Consider the following 21500-nt stretch of genomic DNA (forward strand, 5'->3'; position numbering starts at 1 on the left):
TTGCTTCTTTAATGTTCATAAAAAGGCATATGAGCTAGGCTTGCTTTCATTCTCATTTGAGGATGCTTTGACACAGAAGTTAAATAACTTGACCATGTCACTTGGCTAAAAAGTGTCTGAACCACCTTTCAGGGCTAGGAATCTAGCTTAGCATCTGATCTCTTTACCTCTGCTCTCAGCCTTAAGTGACTTCCTTTTAACTCCCCTAGGACTAGTGGTCTGCACCTATTGTATCCATAAGTTCCTTAGTGTCTTAGCCTGGTTTAGTGTTGCTAAAAAGGTGTACCTGAGACTGACTAATTATGAAGAAGAGAAGTTTATTTTACTCACGGTCCTGCATGTTATCCAAGAAGCATGGGACTGCCATCTGTTTCTTCTACTCAATGCCAGAGAGCAAACAGGAGCAGCTGTGTGAAGAGAGCTTATGGCAAGGGAGAGGAAGCAAGAGAGGAGGAGGAGGAGGGATCTTTTGAACAGCCAGTTCTCGAAAGAACTAAGAGCACAAATTCACTCACTCTTGTGAGAATAGCACCAAGGCATTCATGAGGGATCCTCTCCCGTGATCCAAACATCTCCCACCAGGCCCTACCTCCAACATTGGGGGCAGATTTCAACACCATCAAAATTGACAGGGCCAGACAAACCATATCCAAATCACAGCACACACTGTGAGCTCATGGGTGCAGGGGCACAGCTGTTTCTATGGAATTCCTGGTACCCAGCTCCAGGCCTAACACAAAGTAACGGTTAGGAGTTTGCGCAAAGACTGCCATAATAAAAAATCACCATACCAAACGTGCATCTGAAAGTGACTCCACAAAATGCTGAGCCCCACAATATGCTGAAAGAGTCCTTCTTGCACCCCTTGGTAAAGCATGCCTGCACTTTTGTGCCTCAGAATAATGGAAAGTCCCAGGGACTTTATGAACTTAGCTGGTAGAATCATTCTCAAATAGGAATTCACTCTCTTCTTTGCTTCTCTATTTAGCTTTTCGCTGCAGAGACTTGATAAAACTCATTTCTCGAGTGACCCTCGAATGCTGGATTGAAAAATAAATCAATTCAGCTTTGTTTTTCGCTCTTTATTTTCCTCTTTAACAACATAAAAGTGAATGTTTCCTCTTTTAATCCTAACTGCAACCATTGGGACTATTTTTATACTTGAGGATACTGAAATACAAAAAGTGTAATTAATTTGTTCAAAGCCTCCCAGCCGCTGGTATGTGGCAATGGAAAGCATAGAATTTCACTCATAAGATCAGTCTTTGTCCATGGATAAAACATACATGAATGACTCAGGACCACCTGGGCATTTGTTGAAATGCACCAGTGCTGAGTCCACTCTAGACATGCTGACTTTGGGTTTCAGTATCTTTGGGTTTAAGGTCTGGGAATTACATTTTTTAGCAAGCTTTTTCAGTGATTCTTATATGTCCTAAAATTGGTAAGGATTTCTCTGATTGAATCATCAAAATGACATCTAGGAACTCTGACTGTCCCTGATTGGCCGTAGCACGTAATCTTCCTCCTTTTATTCTTTAGATAAAATTATGTGCTTTTCAAATCCTAAAGTGCAAAATAATGTGGCTGTATATCTGTTAAACTACAGATTATGATGTAGGAGGTCTCCAGTGGGACACGAGCTCCCAGGTGATGGTGAGGCCAGTGATTCTCTGTGGCAGACACAGGTGCTGCTCAGATATCCCTTCAAGAGAAGACTCGCTACACACTGCTGAAGAATGTGGCCAGCTGGTAGCCACCAGCATTAGCTTCATCAAAGTCCACGTCAACTGTCCAAATGAAGCTGTAGCACCCCCAGTCAATGAGGCGGCATGGTGATGGGACAAGGGTCTGGCTATATCAACTCACAATAAGAGTCCGGGGCTCAGAACCCTTTCTCCCTGCACTCCCATTGCGTTGGCAGAGACTTTGCTGTATGTACTGTAAAGGTCCTGCCAACCTTCTTAGCCCCTCTGTTTTCCTTTCATTGGTGTTACTCTTTTTTTCACTCTGAAATTTATGTTTGCACTTGCCTTCTGGAGAACCTAAAAGGCACATCTATTGCCCACACTTAGAGTAACAAGAAGCCTACAACTTGATTTCCAAATTTTGAAGCAGCCAAAGGCAGTTACTCTATTCCTAGTGGACTGGTCTTATCTCTGCAATCAGGGCACAGACCAAGACGAGCTTAAAACAGAGACAAGGAGGGGGCCTGATCTGTCACTCTTCTTAACTGTCATGGTTTACTTGGACCCAGTGCTGACCTAGGTTTGTTACCTGGTTCCTGAAAGCTAACCTCTTTTTCATGCCATTTTCAGGGGGTTCATATAAGCAATGAAAGTTTTTTTTACAAAGAATATCTCATGACAAAATAAATAAACACACTACGTTTATATAAAGCAGTTTGGGTTAACATTCGGGGTGGGCACAGAGCTGAGCCTGCTGTCCACCTCCAATCATAAAATTTGGCCTCAGGGCCTTAAGTGTAGTGTGTACCATTTGAAAAACAATTCTTTTCCCATGCTGGCTCTCAGTATAACAGGCTGGAATAATTTTTCACAGCTTCTTAATAGATACCTTGCTTGAAACTGCTATTTAAGTCAAAACCACCAGTTTCCTGTCAATGAATTGAAAGGTAATGCAGTTTTAATTTTAAGTCCAATTATATCTTGAGAGATGAACAGTGCAGGGCAAATGCTTGCTTAGGGCCAAAAGGGAGTGATAAATCATTTACTTACCTGATCAGATTCCTTCTATGCTCCTCTGGGCCACTCAGAAAACAGAAAGGAGTCTTTAAAACCAGACTATTCGGTGGAAAATGAAATGGAAGGGAAAGTTGTGGTAGATGTTGCCTGTTTCAGCCAGAATATTTAAGTTATACTGTGGTTAAATAAAATTTCAGTGGATTATCCCAACATGAGCTTTATTCTTATTCATACCTCACGTCAATCCAGCTCATTGAGGGATCCTGCCTTCTATAGTTATTCAAGTACCCACAGACAGAGACTCCAATTTGATGTACACTTTGAGATCATGGCCATGAAGGGAGGGAGATGTGGTGAATAAGGTGTAAAGCTTCCATTTATAGTTTATAGGCCTCTACCAGTCACAAGATAAACTTTCAGAGGTAGGAAAGAGCACTCTAATCCTGTGTTCTCAGAAAGAGAACTGGAAAAAAATACATTAAATAAAAAACACCAATGGTTTCAATGGCTATTGTACTGTCTTTTAGTCTCTGAACATGATTTCCAAGTAAGAATGAGGCTGAGAGTGGAAGTAACACGTATTACTAAGCATAAAGATTGGGTAGGCACTTCGAGATATAAAACTCTCAACAATGTTTTGAGATAGGTAAAATTTCCTATTTTACATTTTCTATGGCCCAGGGAAGCCCAAGGCTTTTCCTAAGATGAAACAGCTAGTATATGAAATGTCTGACCCCCAAACCCACATTTTTTTCACTATTCAGTGCTGCATACTACATAGGGAGATAGTCACCCTACATTGAATAAATCACAGTCCATGAGGCTGCAGTGCCATGATACTGAACCCAGAGAGAAAGGTAAAACGGGAATAATCAGGCAGAACAAAATTTTTTTTTTTTTTTTTTTTTTTTTGTAAGACAGAGTCTTGCTCTGTCACCAGGCATCAGGCTGGAGTGCAGTGGTATGACCTTGGCTCACTGCAACCTCCGCCTCCTGGGTTCAAGCAATTCTCCTGCTTCAGCCTCCCAAGTAGCTGGGACTACAGGTGCGTGCCACCACGCCCAGCTAATTTATTTTGTATTTTTAGTAGAGACAGGGTTTCACCATGTTGGCCAGGATGGTCTCGATCTCTTGACCTCATGATCCACCTGCCTCGGCCTCCCAAAGTGCTGAGATTACAGGCGTGAGCCATGGTGCCTCACCCAGAACAAATTTTTAAAAATTTCCAAAGGATTGATTAATCTAAAGTAGCTTAAGTGTGCGTATCTGCAATAATAGTGAACAATTATTTCATTCATACTAAGTGTCTAAGCTAACAAAATGTGTTTTGTAGCTACCCCAAGAAATAGTATATGTAAAGCACACTTTGTTAGCTTGGACACATAGTAATTACCTCTTTGTAACAGAGTTAATTCTCTCTGTAACCCCGCGAGATAAATTCACATTTTTAGTTCTGCTGCCTACTAATGCTACCATCTGGACATATTTATTAAAGTCTTTGAACTTTAATTCCCTGAGTTATTCAATGGAAATATACATACTTTCTACATATTTTACTTGGAGAATACAATTAAAATGGAAATGGAATGCTATACCTAAATGACATTAAATGTGCTACATTGTTTTGTGTTGACCAAGTTACTTATGGCTTTCATGCTCACCTTTTTCTTGCCTGGGTAGAGCCTGATCCTACTTGGCAAAGTTGTTTTTCTAAATTTTGTTTTCTAAGTCCCACAACCACTTATTTGAGAAAATCCATTCCTGAGATGCTTTGGTTTTTGACTAATCTCTTTTTTTATTATGAGACATTCCACCAATTCACTTCTGGGTGTTGGGGGAGATCCTCTTAGGGGCCGTTATCATCCTGTCTTCTTTGTGGGGAGAACCATGAGAGACAGAGTGCACGTCTGCTTGAGGGTCCTTTGAAACTTTAGTTTTCTAAAAAATGACTCTCCGATGGGTAGAAAGATAAAAAGGAACAGGAAAGGCCTCAGTCCAGGGCAGTGGAGGAAGCAGAGGAGAGCAGCTGGCAAGTTCTTGGTCAATCCCAGTGCCCGGGATGCAGGCTGATTGCTCCACAAGAGACAGCACAGGTGTAGGGAGGCATCAGCGAACACCACATTAATGGGAGAAACTGGAAGAAGAAACATGTAGAGAGTGGAAGTAGAGCTATGAGGACCAGAGGAGAGACTTATTCTCATGGAAAATGACCTCTAGAGATCAAAGTGTTCATGAAGTGTGAGTGACTTGTGACGTGGTAAAAGCCCCATAAACCTGCATACCTCAACCATACCTCAGCTTTCTGTTGAAACTGCTCTCTATAACCCGAATATGAATAAGTAATTAAGGACTGTAATTTCCACCCTACCCAGACAATGTGTAAACAAATGCTAATCTTGACTTTTGTGAACCACTTAAGTAACAATCAGAATTTCAAAAAGTCCCCTGGCCCTTGGAGAGTCCTGATCCCCTCACCCTCATCTCTGCCCAGGAGGTGATTTACAGAATCCACTAGCCCTCAGAACGTCTGAAGCCCCTCGCTCCCACCCCTGCCCCTCACCCTCACTCCCGAGGTGGTTTTTCAGGTATAAAAGGTCTTGACACCCTCCTTTCGGGGCTACGGGTTGGAGAGACGCGACTCCTCCGTGGCTGCCGGCAATAAAGACCCTGCAATTTGGCATACTTTTGTCTTGGTGTTGACTTTCTATGCTCGGGCCAGTACAACAACTGTTGTCTTTTAATAATTTGCCAGGGAAAAATATGCTCCTACTACCCAAGGCAGTGACGACAATAAAACAGAATATTAAGAAAAGAAGGGAGATGTTAACATAACTTACAGGGGCTGTTCCAGTTAGGGAGGTTAATGCTTACTTGATTTCTATTATGATTTACCTGACCTTACCCACAACAGCAGCTCTTCTTTCTGGTGGATCAATAGTGGTATCTATGATTTATGCCGGTTCACTATTCAAAGACTGATAAACATCTGCACTGATACACTGACCTTCTTGTTTTGATGGACACTTTTGGTGGAAATAAGAAATCCATATGCCAATATGTGACCTTACTCAGGTTAGATTTCTACTCTATCCCCCAAATAATAATTTATGTTTTTGAACTTAAGACCTTTGAAAGTTTTTACCATATTTACCTTATCTATGACTTCTATATAACATTCACATGCTGAATTTATGTATGTCAATTCTTTTTCCTACATGAATTTTTCACTGAAATATAAAGACACAGGGACATGACCCCTGTCCATCTGATTCACCAACGTCCCAGAACCTATGTTCCACTGGCACACTGCTGATGCTCAGCTGTGTTGTTGTTGTTGTTGTTAACTGATTAAATGAATGAATGACTATTGAATGAATGAGCAAAGCAGCATAAGAAGATGATAGGTCTGGGAGAGAAATAACTAGGATTTTTTTTTTTTTTTAATTTGTAAAACTTTGATGACTGGCAGCCCATTGTATACCATCAAAGCCCTTTAAGATAAAATCTGGTTTAGGGCATGATACTAGGCAGTGATATTCAGGGTTGCTTTCAACTCTCAGCTTCTGAAGTCCATAGTGGTACCTCCTTTAAGTCATGATGTTTGACTCCCTCACTCACTCTGATAATGCTCCATCACCCCACCTCTGCTGTTCCTCCTCTTTCCTGAGGGTGCGAAGATCAGTCACATAAAGGCCAAGGCAGCCTCAGTATTGTCAGCAGGAGGCTCAAGACGCTGTTTAAGTAGGAGGATGAGTCATTAGCACCTAAGTAATCCAGGCTCTGTGGTAATAAAATTCCAGTGAATTTTTTTCTTTTCCTCCAGATCCTAGTTTTTGCTACAGGCCCCCACCCACCCCATGAAATCAAACAAGACAATTGCCATACATTCCCCAGGTGATTTGAAAGCCCTGGATAGAGGTGCCTTTTCAGCATGATACACAATTCTATATCAAATTACCAGGAGCTGGAGAGAATTGCACCGAAGCCAGAATCTAATGGACATGGGATATGATTTATGTAGAGATGGAGTAATAGACAGGATTTTAAAATTTGATGGAGAGCTGAAGAAATTCAATAAAAAATGGGTCTATAGAGGCATGTTTTACTGTGTGTGAATGTTTTCATAAACACCTCTGAAGAGATAATACTATACAGGTGAGCTTAATAAAAAAGGACTTTTCTTTTCATTCCTGCCAATCTGGCCATTTCACAAACTCTCCAATGAGACAAATACGGGCTTGTTGGGACTGTTCTTCCTTAGTTACCTAGTTTCCTTTTGCAGCCTTCTAAACTTGCTCCTCGCCTTTCAGCTTTTATTGAATTTTTGCAAGAGGAAAGAATTTTGCTAGAAAGGATTTTCCTAGAAAGAGCAAGTTAACCTGAATTGCTGACAAATGCGAGACACTCAAATGCCTAACAAATCACCTGCAGCTAAAGGTGCAGCATCCTAATGAACCCAGGTATCGCTGGGGATAGGAGAAAAAGAGGTAGAGAAAAATACTGCATATATTAGAAAAGGCAATTACCCTAGAAAAAGGCTTACATATAGGTTCTAAAATGTACTGGCACTGGAGCCTGGAGTACCTGGTTTTAAATCCTGACTCAGCTTCTTACAACCTCGATGACCTCTAACATGTTGCTTAATTCCTATGAGTTTTAATTTCTTCCTTTTGAAACAGGTGATGATTTTTCTCCCCAGGATGAATGGAGAAATAAATATGATGTATGAAAACTATTATATCCACAGCCTTGGCACCATAGTTCTTCATAAACTCAAATTCCCACTCTGCCTTCTAGAGCCATAAAGAAGGCAAGGAGGAAGTGGGAGAGGCAGGTTCTTTGCTTTTTGACAACAAGTGAACCATTAATGTGTAAGTGAAGTGAACCCCTGCTGGAATTATTCATTCAAAGGATTCCCTTTTCATCCATGTGTCTTTTAGTCCAGAAAGCACAATCCAGAAGGGTTCTGATTATCTTTCCTTTGGCATCACCCTGAGGCTATGCTGGGGAATGAGAGGAAGCCCTAGGTGGGGAAGAAGGAGGGGGAAAAGCTCAGGATGACTGGAGGTTCCATTTGAGAAGCTGCACAGATGGAGAGATGCCTTTAAAAGACTTCAGACCCAAGGGGAGAAGTAGAGTTTGCTGGAAAGATGATGAGCCTCAGGTTAGTTGCTTGACCACTCACACCGCTTAATTTACGTTGTTGGCATGTCAACTTTGTCTGGTATATTTTCTCCACTGTCAAAGCCAATTCTTACTTGAGCAAAATAGCAGAGATACTTTGTTAATAAAAGCAATTTCTCCGCTGGCATGTGGATGGCCCATGCTTCAGTATTAGTCTGTGTATCCCTCTTTTACATTCCCTTATTCATTCAGTTGATCATCTATTTGTCCTCCACGTTGGAATGGGAAGATCATTCGTCTCACTCAAGTTTACTTCCTTTATTTCACTCCAGCATTAGTCCATTGCCATTTGGTGTGAACTAGTGGAAAGGTGTCAGAGGAAGTGAGGAAGGAGGTTGGTCTGTGTGATTAGGCTGTGTTTGCTAATTGGCACTCATCAAAGTTAGGCTCCTGCCCTCCTGCAGATACCAGAAGATAGGGTGTGCTCTCTCTTTGCATGATTACATTTCAAAGAGATGACTTCTACTCCCTAAGAAAGATGTTACTGGATGGCACAACTGGCAGTAGGTTGGAAGAAGATTTACATCTCAAAGGGAGAGGGTAACAAATTTGTAATTGAAAATTTTCTCAAGTAAATGCTTTAAGAAAGAGGAGATCAGGAGCCTAGGGCCAGGAAAAAAAAAAAAGGCTGTCTAAACTATACTCAAGTTTCGTTGGAACTTCAGGTCCATCTTAATTACTCCCTCACCAACGGAGGGCTGCACACACACTGCTGACCCACAGTTATATGTGGGAGTCCTGCATCTTCCCCTCTCACTGACACAGTACAGGGGTCTGGAGCACTAATGAATAGAATTGAAAATTCAAGTACACATGCTAAAACCAAATGGCTGAAATAACTCTATTTTTCCCTTAGTGGAATAATATTATCACTCCTAAAGACATATAATGTTTTGTCATCTATTCTGTTCTCTTAGATATCTCTTAGTTCCTAACCCAGACTTCCCCTGCTTCACTCAATAAAGGCTTCTGATTCTCACTTTCAGGTATGCCTGGGCTCCACTACCAAAATACAACCAAGAGGATATTTCTTTTTTGCATTCTTAGTAGTGAAGCCCAAGCTATACCTGAAAGTGGAAATCAGAAGGATAAATCAGTGGGAATAAAAGGACACACACACACACACACACACACACACACACACACACACACAGACGCACACACACGCACATCCTTTTATTTGGGAGACTAATTAGAAGGTAGCATTCTACCCTGATTTAAGAACACAGGAAGTAAGTGAAGCAAGTTTTAAGTGGAAAACTTAGAGGAGGGAGGTTGAATTTTTAATAAAATGGATTTGAGGTTTATATAGTAAATTTTTACTTCATCTCTCTGCCCAGATAAATACATTGTTACACTCAAATCCATAATCTAAATATAGGTGCTAAAATCTAGGTAAGCTCCTGTTCCTTCCACTATGCTTTTAACATTATTTCTTTCACATTGCTATTATTAATGAAATAATATCACACTTTCTATTCTCTAATTATTTCTTCTGGATCCAACCTACTTACCACCCAGTCTATTTTTCTTAAGAAAGGGTCTTCATCTTTCATGGATGTTCAAATAGTGACCAGTAAAGAAAAAGTGTGCTGTGAATGAGATGGACCCTTGGATTTCTGAAGACATTAATTTTCCTTAATAGTATCCAGGTTCCTTGCCAACAAATCAAGAGAGGTTTAATTTGCCCTTGTGAAGTTTTCATTTAACATTGTACAATCTATATTTGATGTTTCTAATTATCCAACTGATGTACTTTTTAGAGTCCTTCTGAGACTAGTCAAATTCACTGGAGGTTTCTCTTTATGTTATTACCAATAGGCACATGTAACAGCTGGAAAAATATTATATTGTTCCATGTTACCCAAGAATATTGTTCATTATTTATTTAAAAGAAAAGCTGTTCACAGGAAAAGAGAGGAACTCTTTAGTAAATTGGTTTTCAGTTCATTGTCTTAGCAGAAATATATAATATGTATATTACAAAGCATTATATATTACATGTAATAGTATATATTAAAATATATAATATGTATATTACAAAGGATTATATATTACATGTAACAGTATATAATATATAATATATATACTATTTATATATTATACAAATAGTATATATTATATATGTATATTACATATTATATTATATATTAATTACATATATGTATATAATTACATATATTACATATTAATGTTATAATATATAATATTACATATATGTAATATGATGCATTATATATAATGGTTATATATTATATATAACTAATATATTATGTAATAGTCATATACCCATTTATATTATATAATGTAATATATGTAATATATAATTGATAATATATGTGTAAAATGTAATATATGCTATATATGTAATATAATATATAATGAAAAATATGTAATAGTTATATAAACATTATTTATCATATATAATACAATATATTATATATAACTATTATAATAATGTTAGCATATTATAATATGAGTATTATAATTTGGTTGTATTAAATGTAAATAGAATGTATAATACATATATTTAATTATATATTATTATACATTAACATACTATAATAATATGTTTATATATTATTCTATAATTATTATAGAATAAATATATATTTTAATAATATATATATTTAAGTGTTATATACAATAATTATATAATATATTATATATGATTATTATAGATAACAATTATATATAGTTATATGTAATTAATATAAGTAATATATATAATCATATAGTAGTTTTTTATAATATATATTACATATATTAAATCTGTATAATTAAATATTGCTTATATGCATTCAATTATATATTAAATATATTATATATTATAATTCTTATATATACAACTATATATAATAATTAAATACATGTTTTATTTATTATGTGCACTATATGTTACAGAGTATATGTTTTTATATCTGAATATAAAAATATATATTTAAAATATTAGGGCTATAGTAGTAAAGCTCAGTAATTATCCTCAATGAAATGATTATTAATAAGTAATGAAAGTTTTAGTATGATTCATTAACCTACCCACTTTTCTATCAGGTTAAGAGTGGCAGTGATTTATATTTATATAGTGCCTAATTCTGGGCTAAGGTGTAGGTGCTATTTAATAGTATAATTATCGGCAACTAGTAATGCCTGATCACACCTATGGTGGGTTGCTTGATTGTTCTCAATTCTTTATCCCTTCTAGTATCCTGGCTTTTTGCCATGTGACTTTGCAGTTTCTCTTACTAAAGTCCATCTCATTTATGCTGGGCTTGCGTGGGATTTTGGTCAAACGTTTTAAGACTAGGTCTAGTGTTTATGCTTAGTCCTCCTGCACTCTACCATTACCATAACATGGACCCCAGTCAGCCACTGGCTCAAGGAGGACCAAGTAGATCTGGGCTAAAAACTGCAGTTGAGCAGTAAACTGATCAGCAAACACATAAGTGAGAATAAATGATTTCTCTCTTATGCTACTGAATTTGTCTTGCTCATTATAAAATATTATTATGGTAGCAACTGACAGATATATCTGCCTTCTTTCAGGATTTATACAGAAGATGATAACACGAGAAAAATGAAAAGTTGATCGAACATAGAAGAGTACAAACTCAATGCCTGCATGCAGTCTTAGAAAGCCTGGGTTGGTGCTGTGGTTTAGCCCTGAAGTCAAATTGAATTTCTTGCTTTCCCTAAATCTTGTGAACTCACCAATTCAGCTTGGTCTGGACTGAACAATAAACTAAAGAGAGTAAGAGGGGCAGTGATAGGCCTGGTTCTGGAGATGAATGTGTCCAGAATCTGTGAAAACTGCATCAAGTCATGAACTGATCCGACTTCTTCAAAGCAGACTGGAAGCTGATGGCAACTGAAAATTCTTCCTTTCTTTTTCCTTTCCTTCCTTTCCCTTTCCCTTCCCCTTCCCCTTTCTCTTCCCTTCCTTTCCCCTTCCCTTCCCTTTCCTCTTCCATTCCCTTCCATTCTCCCCCTGCCTCTTTCTTCCTCTTCCCTTTCCTTTCCCTTCTCTTCCCTTCCCCTTTCTCCTCCCCCTTCTCTTCCCTTCCGTTCCCCTTCCTTCTCCTTCCTTTTACCCTTCCTTCCCCTTCCCCTCCTCTACCTCCTATTCTTTTTCTTATCTTCATATTTATCTTTATCTTCCTCCACCTATCTTACTGGCAGCTTCCATGATAGAATTAACATGAGCAAAACAGAGAAACATCCAGTTTCTAGACAAGTTCACATCTTAGATAGCAAAGCTGTCTGAGAGTCCTGTGACACAATGAGCTAGATGAGTAACCAGCCCTTTGGTTGGGGTAAGGGCAGGGGCCACAATCACCAGTGGAGACAGATGTGCTCAGCAGGGCTGCCAGCCCACGAGGGCCCTCAGTGACAGCAGCAACAGGAGAACAGCAACACAGGAAGACACAGGCACCTGGGAGATTGCTTTTTCTCACTGAAGGCAAGAGGCTGTGTCCTGGGAAACTCTCAGGAAAAGTTAGGAAACATTTTTGCATTTAATGACAGTTAATTTTTATCAAGTATTCTAAAGAAAGTGTGTCCCCCACTAAAATGTGAACAACAGGACATGAACATTTATTGTGTAAGCATAGAAGAGTAAAATTTTTGTCTTAGTCTGTTAGTGCTTCTAGGACAAAATATCACTGAGTAATTTACAAAAAACATAAACTTATTTTCTCACAGTCTGGAGGCTGGGGAATCCAAGGTCCAGGCATGGGTGTTCAGTGTCTGTTGAGGGGCACAGTCTCTCCCTCCAAGAGGGAGCCTGTTGCTGTATTTTCTGGGGAAGAGGAACATTGCGTCCTCACATGGCAGAAAGCAAAGGGGAAATGAGCTGATCACTGTGTAAAGCCTCTTTAATCAAGGTCTTAATCCCATTCACAAGGGAGGAGGCCTCATGGCCTAGTCACGTCTTAAAGACCCCGCCTCTTCACACCTTCACATTGGCCAACCTTGAGGAGCTAGAGGGGATCCTTTTAAATCACAGCACACAAGGTGGTAAAATTATACAGTGATGTGAAATCTACTTCCCTCCAAACCTCTAAAATGTTGCCAGAAATCTATCAGACCTGGTCATAGGATAAAACTCTGCTATTATCTACCAGGAATCCTTCAAATACTTAAAGAAATCTTGCTTATGATGCTTGACTTGATTCAAAATAAAAATTCTATTTTTAAAATAAGTGTTCCACAAATGCCCACTCTTCTAACTGTTTGAAGATGATCAATACTAACTGTAAACACTGTGGGAGAATGGTGTTCGTGCTTCACGTGGTGTATTGAAGATGACTTAGTGGAGGTGGCTTGGACAAAGGGGAGCTTTCTGTTCAGAGTGTGCTTCCTTCCGAAGTTTTTGATATGTTTATTATCCCCATAAATGTCACCTACTGTACTTACAAATCTGCAAATCTTGGGTTGCAAGATTTTCTACCTGCAGTGAGATGCACATTATCTCCATGAGCTAAATATTTCTGTAACTTTCTCATTTGGGTCTAAACGCAAACAGTTAAAAGCAATGCAAATGTCTATCAGTTGGGACTTTCTGAGTTATTCTCAGACACAGACATGAGTGTCCTCTTCCTCTGGTTTCAGGATGCCAGCTTTTGGAAACAGTCCTAAGTAAGGAAAACAGTCTAAGTCAAGTGCGGCTTCTTGTTTGAGTCGAATGGTCTGAATACTGGGTTCAGTTACCCAGCATGACTCGAGGGCATCTGTGTGTCCCACTCACTGGGCCTGCTCCAGTCCTGCAAAAGCTTCTACCTGTGTGTCTCGGTTGGCACTTGACAGTGGGAACTTAACCACGTTAGAAAGAGGCAAGGCCTGGGCCAGAAAGTGAGGCTTTGGGAAAAGACCTTGAGAATTGAAAGAGTTTACTTTCAGAGCTCTGTTCAGAGTAGACAGGTGGAATTCAGGTATCCGTGGGAGAGACGGTCAAGGGAAGACTTTGTGTTCTTGGCTATTCTCTGAGCATGGTCTTTTGTCTGCAACTTTGTGCTCTGAGTGAAACCCCATCCACTACAGCTGTCAGGCAGCATATGCCGTAATAGTAAGAACAGTTTAGAGCAACATGGCCTGTGTTCAAGTTCTCCCTTCACGGTCTGCAACTACTTGGTGTATCAATTTGTTTAAACTTGAGTTCAGTGAAAGAAAGCCCACCTTCCTGCATAAAAAAGGACATTTTTCATCATCAGAGTTATTAGCCATAGAGGTACATTTGAGCCTTCACAGTCTTATTTTTATTTTTATTTTGATAACAAGGTCTCACTCTGTCATCAAGGCTGGAATACAGTGGCGTGATCATAGCTCAGCCTTCTGAGTATCTGGGACTACAGGTACATGCCATTGTGCCTGGCTAACTTATTTATTTTACATTATTTTTCATAGAGATGGGGTCTCACTTAGTTGCCCAGGATAGTATCAAACTCCTGGCATCAACAAATCCTCCCACCTAGGCCTCCCAAATTGCTGGGATTACAGGTGTGTCTTTTTTGACATAAGTCAATTAGCCACAATTTTGTAAAAAATATAGAAGAGTTATAATTAATAATACACTTGTATCTTTCAAGAAAAAAAAAATGCCTTCCTCGTAGTGTTATTATAAAACTTAATTGTAGGTCTCTTTAATATATCCTGACACATAGAAACAATAAATAAGTGTAAGCTGCTTCTCTGGATGTTTTGCTATCAGTTTTGGTATTTTATCAAATTCTTCCTGTTCTTGTCATCTCTATGGATAAATCAGGGAAACAGAAGCATGAATCATTCCCCTAAACTTTAACTCCAGGGAGGCAAGTGGTCAGTCAGGAAAGTGGTTTCTTGAATGTGAGACTTATGAATTCTTAGAAAACTATCATGAAAAAAGGCCAGCTTTGGGGTTAGGAAGATTCATATTTGACATCAGTTCTGACATTTTTCAGCTCTAAGAACTTCTCCAAACTATCCAGTAAGACTGGCAGTTGACACTTCCTGAGCAGCTATAATTGCCAGACACTGATCTAATTGGTTTACACGTATAAGCAATTAACTTTCAGAAGGCCCCTTTCAGATTAATGCTATTTTTATTTGCATTTTTTAGACAATGAAAACAATCCAGAAAAAAATGATGGTAACTCACTGTGCTCTGAGGTATCTCAGCTCCAGACTATAACTTTAACTTCTAAGCAACACCACCTCTCCACTTCAGTTTTCTTTCTGTGCAATGGAAGTAATTCCCACTGTACAATATTTGTTTGTGAGGATTAAATGCACAAACTTTTCTAAAAGCCCAAGCACATTGATTGCCACACTCTAATTGCATTTAACTAATGACATTTATCATTAGGTTTCTTGGTTGCAAGCAATTGAAAGAAACTCTTGTTAACTGAAGTAAAAAAAGAAATTTAGTGAAAGGATTTTTGGTAGCCAAAATGATTATGGGAAGGCTGAAAACCAGGCTACTCAAACAAGCAGGACTCAGAAGGAATTTTTTGTCATACATAACAGCTGAAGAATATGTACCCCAATCCTGTTCAATTAGGAAGCTTTGGTACATACCATCATTACCTTTTCTCCGACATATAGCCACTGTTAGTATTTCTTCATAGTGTAAGTGACAAGACTGAATCAGTAATACAGTCTCCCCAAAAAAGTCTAGAACTGTATAACTTCACTGTTGATTTCTACTGAAGTTTTAAAGAAGAAATAATACCAATTCATCTCAAACCATAACAAAAAATTAACATGAAAGGAATATTTTCTAACTCATTTTACAAGGCCAACATAACCTTGATAATACCAAAACCAGAGAAGAAAAAATAAAAGAAAGTACAGGCCAATATCCTTGATGAAAACAGATGCAAAATTCCTCCATAAAATATGAGTGAACTGTCTAACAACACATCAAAAATCAATGCACAACACCATGATCAAGTGGGATTTATTCCAGGAACACAAGAACTGTTCAACATACACAGATCAATGAATGTGATTTATCACTTCAACAGGACAAAGGAAAAAAGTCATGTGATCATTTTAGTAGATACAGAAAAGGTATCTGGCAAAAATTCAACATCCATTTATGATAAAAACTCTCAATATCATGAAGGGATATTGAATTTTGTCGAATGCTTTTTCTGTATCTATGGAAATGATCACATGATTTTTGGAAACTACCACAATATTTGTAAGCTATACATAATTTTGCAAGGAAAGTACCATGATACAATAAAGGCCATATATAGCAAACCCAAAACTAACATCATACTGCATGGGGAAAAACTGAAAGCTCTTTCTCCAAAAACAGGAACCAAACAAAGATGATCGCTTTCACTACCTCTATTCAGCATAGCTCTGAAAGTACTAGCCAGAGCAATTAGGCTAAATAAAGGGCATACGAATTGGATAGAAGGAAGTAAAATTGTTCTTGTTTGAAGCCAGTATGATCTTAGATATGGAAAAACCTAAAGACTCTATCAAAAAACTCTTAGAGCTGAAAAACTAATTCAAAAAAGTTGTAAAGTACAAAATCAACATACAAAATTCAGTAGCATTTCTATAAACAAAAAAAACTAGCTAAAAAATAGTCAATCCCATTTACAATAGCTACAAAAATAAAATACCTAGAAATAAACTTAACTTTTGTTTTCAGATTTGACATATAAATGAGATCATATGGTATTTGTCTTTCTGTGTCTGGCTTATTTCACTTACATAATGACTTCCAGTTCATCCATGATGAGGCAAGTGACAAGATTTTAATCTTATTTGTGTCTATATAGTATTTCATTGTGTATATATACCACATTTCTTTATCCATATTGGAAATGAAAATCAAAGTGTGATTTTGAATCTATATCTTAGCTACTGTGAATAGTGCTGTAATAAATATGGGAGTGAAGATATCTTTTCAGCATACTGATTTCATTTCCTTTGGACATATATTGAATGGTGGGATTGAGGGATCATATAAAAGTTCTATTTTTAATGTTTTGAAGTACCTCCATAATGCTTTCCATAGTGGGTATACTAATTTAGAATCCCAACAGTTTAAGTTTCCTTTCTTCTCCAGATCCTTGCCAACACTTGTTTTATTTTTAAAATAATAATAATAATGATAATGGCCATTCTTACTGAGTGAGGTGGTACCTCCTTGTGATTTTGATTTGCATTTCCTGATGGTTGTATTTCATTACTCTTAAACAATTTTATACACCAGTTCGCCATTTGTATGTCTTTTTTTTTTTTTTTTTTTGAGAAATTTGTAGTCATGGCTTTTGACCATTTTTTTTAAATCATGTTATTTGTTTTTTGGCTATTGGATTATTTAAGTTCCTTATCTATTCTGCCATTATCCCCTAGTCAGATGTATAGCTTGCAAATATCGTATCCTGTTCTGTAGATTGTCTCTTCACTCTGTTGTTTTCTTTGCTAAAAGCTTTTTAGCTTGTCGTAATTTCATTTTCCTATATTTGATTTTGTTTACTGCGCTTTTGAGGTCTTATTGAAAAAATCTTTGCCCAGTTCAATGCTAGGAAGCATTTCATTTACATTTACTTCTAGTAGTTTCGTAATTTTAGATTTTACGTCTAATCCATTTTGAGTTGATTTTTGTATATGATGAGACGTAGGGCTATAAACTCTTTCTTCCACACACAGACATTCAAAATTTAGCATAATTTACTGAAGAGAATATCTTTTCCCCTATGTGCGTTCTTGACAATTTTGTTAAAAATCAGTTGGCTGTAGGTCTGTAATTTTATTTCTGTGTCCCCTATTCTGTTCCACTGGTTAATCTGCTTGTTTTTTATGCCAGTATTATGGTCTTATGGTTGTTATACCTTCGTAGTATATTTTGAGTCAGGTAGTGTGGTGCTTCCAGTTTCAACTTACCCTCATTCAGTATGTTAATTGTGAGTTTTTCATATATGGCCTTTATTGTGTTCAGGTACTTTTCTTTTACACCTAATTTGTTGAGAGGTTTTATTATGAAAGAATGTTTAATTTTGTCAGATGCTTTTTTTGCACTTATTGAAGTGATTATTTAATTTTTGTAATTTATTCAGTTGAAGTGCTGAATCACATTTATTGATTTGATTATGTTGAATCATCTTTGCATCCCTGAGATGAATCTCGCCTGATCATAATGAATAATATTTTAAATGTGATGTTGAATTTGATGTATTTGTATTTGGTTGAGAATTTTTACATCTATATTCATCAAGTTATTTGGCCTTTCTTTTCCTTTTTTTTTTTTTAATCCTTAAATCAAAAAACATAGAACAGATACACAAAAAATAAGAAACAGTAAATTAAATTATATCACTGAAGAAAAATCCCCTTAAATAAAAATATAACAGGAAGGAAAAAATGAAAAGAGTACAATAAAACAACAGGAAAACAAATAAACTGACAGGAGTAATTCCCTACTTTTTAATAATAACATTTAATATAAGTGGACTAAACTCTCCAATCAAAGAACATAAAGTGGCTGAATGGGTGAAAATACAAGACTCAATGATCTGTTGCCTATAAAAAACACACTTCACCTAGTAAGATTCACATAGACTGAAAATAAAGGGACGCAAAAAGATATTCCCTACCAATGGAAAAAAAAAAGAAAGAAGGAGTAGCTAAACTTATATCAGACAAAATAGATTTCAAGACAAAAACTGGAAGACAGCAACATGTCATTATATAATGATAAAGCAGTGAATTCAGCAAGAAAGTAAAAACAATTGTAAATATATATGCACCCAACACTGGAGCATCTAGGTATATAAAGACAATATTATTAAAACTAAGGAGAAAGATAAAGCTTAATACAATGAGAGCTGGAGACTTTAAAACCCGACTTTCAGCATTAGACAGATCTCCCAGACAGAAAATCAACAAAGAAACATAGAACAAATGGATCTAATAGATATTTATAGCATATTTTATTGAACAGCTACAGAATGCACATTCTTCTCTGCACATGGATTATTCTCAAGGATAGACCATATGTTAGGTCACAAAGCAAGTTGTAAAATGTTCAAAAAATTGAAATAGTATTGAGCATATTTTCTGACCACAATGGAATAAAATTCAAAATCAATAACAGGAGGAATTTGGAAAACTATACAAATATGTGAAAATTAAACAATACGTTCCTAAATGGCCTGTGGGTGAATGAAGAAATTAAGAAAGTATTTGAAAAATTCATTGTAAAAAATGATAATGGAAACACAGTATATCAAATCCTATGGGATGCGCAAAAGCAGTACTAAGAGGGAAGTTTATAAGTGCCTGCATCAAAAAAGAAGAAAAACTTCAAATAAGTGACCTAACAATTCATATTGAAGAATTAGCAAAGCAAGAGCAAACTAAACCCCAAATTAGTAATAAAAAAGAAATAATAAAGATGACAGGATGAATAAATGAATTTGAAATAAAACAATACAAAAGATCAAAAATAAAAGCTGGTTTTTTTTTTGAAAAGATAAGTGATATTGACAAATCTTAGAGTAAAGAATAATAAATAAGGGAAAAGTCTCAAATCAGGGATGAAAAAAGAGACATTACACCAGATACAGCAGAAATTCAAAGAATCATTAGTGGTTACTGCAAGCAATTATATGGCAATAAATTAGAAAATCCAGACAACATGGATAAATTCCTAGATATATACAACCTACCAAGATCGAACTCTGAAAAAATCCAAAACTTGACCAGACCAATAACAAGTAATGAAATCGAAGCCATAATCAAAATTGTCCCAACAATGAAAAGCCTGGTACCTTATGGCTTCACCCCTGAATTTTACCAAACTTTTGAAGAAGAACTAATACCAATCATACTCAAACTATTCTGAAAAAGAGAGGATGAGGGAATACTTCCAAACTCATTCCATAAAGTGTTACCATGAAACTAAAATCAGACAAAGATGTATCAAAAAAGGAAACTACAGGCCAGTATCTCTGATGCATATTGATACAACAATCTACCACAAACTACTAGCAAACTAGTATTCAACAATACACTTAAAAAATCAATTATTATGACAAAGCGGGATTTATCCCAAGGATGCAAGGGTGGTCCAATATATGCAAATCAATTACTGTAATGCATCATATCAACAGAATAAATGACAAAAACCATATGATCATTTTAATTGATGCTGAAAAGGATTTGATAAAATTTAACATCTTTTCATTTAAAAAATGACTATAGAAGGAACATACCTCAACATAATAAAAGCCATAGATGACAGGACCATAGCTAATATACTGAATGAGAAAAAAACCGAAAGTGTTTCCTCTAAGATCTGGAACACATCAAGGATTCCCACTTTCACCAGCATTATTCAATATAATACTGGAAGTCCTAGCTACAGGAATCAGACAAGAGAAAGAAATAAAGGGCATTCAAATTGGAAAGAAAAAGGTCAAATTATCCTTATTTATAGATGATATGATCTTATTTTTGAAAAAATCTAAAGTCTCCACCAAAACTATTAAAATGAATTAACAAATTTAATAAAGTTAGATGCCAACAGTAAACAATCTGAAAAAGAAATTTAAAAAGTATTCATATTTACAATAGCCACAAATAAAATTAAATTCCTAGGAATTCACCAAAGAAGTGCAAGATCTCTACAATGCAAACTATAACACGCTGATAAAAGAAATTGAAGAGGACACAGTAAGATAGATATTTTGCGTTCATGGATTGGAAGAATTATTATTATTACAATGTCCATTCTACCCAAAGCACTCTACTGTTTCAATGCAAATTTCAAATGCAAATTTCAGTCAAGATACTAATGATGTTCTTTATAAAAATAGAAAGCACAATCCTTAAATTTATACAGTAGCACAGAAGACCCAGAATAGCCAAAGCTATCCTGAGCAAAAAGCACCAAACTTGAGGAATAATATTACCTGACTTCCAATTATATTGCACAGCTATGATAATAAAAACAGCATGGTACTGGCATAAAAACAAACATATAGACCGGTGGAACAGAATAGAGAACCCAGAAACAAATCTACACACCTACAGTGAACTCATTTTCAACAGAGGTATCAGGAACATACATTGGGGAGAAAATGGTCTCTTCAATAAATAGTGCTGGGAAAGCTGGATAGCTGCATGAAAAGTAATAAAACTATACCCCCATCTCTCATCTTATATAAAATTAAATCAAAATGGATTAAAGATTTAATTCTAACACCTCGAACTATGAAACTACTAAAAGAAAGCATTGAGTAAACTCTATAGGACATCTGTCTGGGAAAAATTTTCTTGAGCAATACTCCACAAGCACAGGCAACCAAAGCAAATATGGACAAAATGAGATCACATCAAGTAAAAAAGCTTCTGCACAGAAAAAGGAAACAATCAATGAAGTGAAGAGACAACCCAGAGGTTGGGAGAAAATATTTGCAAACTATCCATGTGACAAGGGATTAATAACCAGAATATATCAGGATCTCAAACAACTCTATAGGCAAACAAAACAAAACACTCAAATAATCTGATCAAAAAATGGACAAAATGTTTGAGACATTTAACAAAAGAAGATCTACAAATGACAAACAGGCACATAAAATGTTGCTAAAAATCACTGATCATCAA

At 36.6% G+C, this 21500-nt stretch overlaps 1 long non-coding RNA gene across 1 annotated transcript; it reads left to right on the forward strand.

The window, feature by feature from the left end:
• The first annotated feature begins 733 nt into the window (after window positions 1–733).
• Window positions 734–20864, forward strand: LOC116534160. The gene is made up of 3 exons (XR_004261612.1): window positions 734–746; window positions 15931–15935; window positions 20574–20864. It is a non-coding gene; the product is annotated as an uncharacterized LOC116534160 (long non-coding RNA).
• The last annotated feature ends 636 nt before the right edge of the window (window positions 20865–21500 follow it).

Source organism: Sapajus apella, unplaced genomic scaffold, assembly GCF_009761245.1.
Source record: "Sapajus apella isolate SASKATOON/1434 unplaced genomic scaffold, GSC_monkey_1.0 scaffold3, whole genome shotgun sequence".
NCBI classification, from domain to species: Eukaryota; Metazoa; Chordata; class Mammalia; order Primates; family Cebidae; genus Sapajus; species Sapajus apella.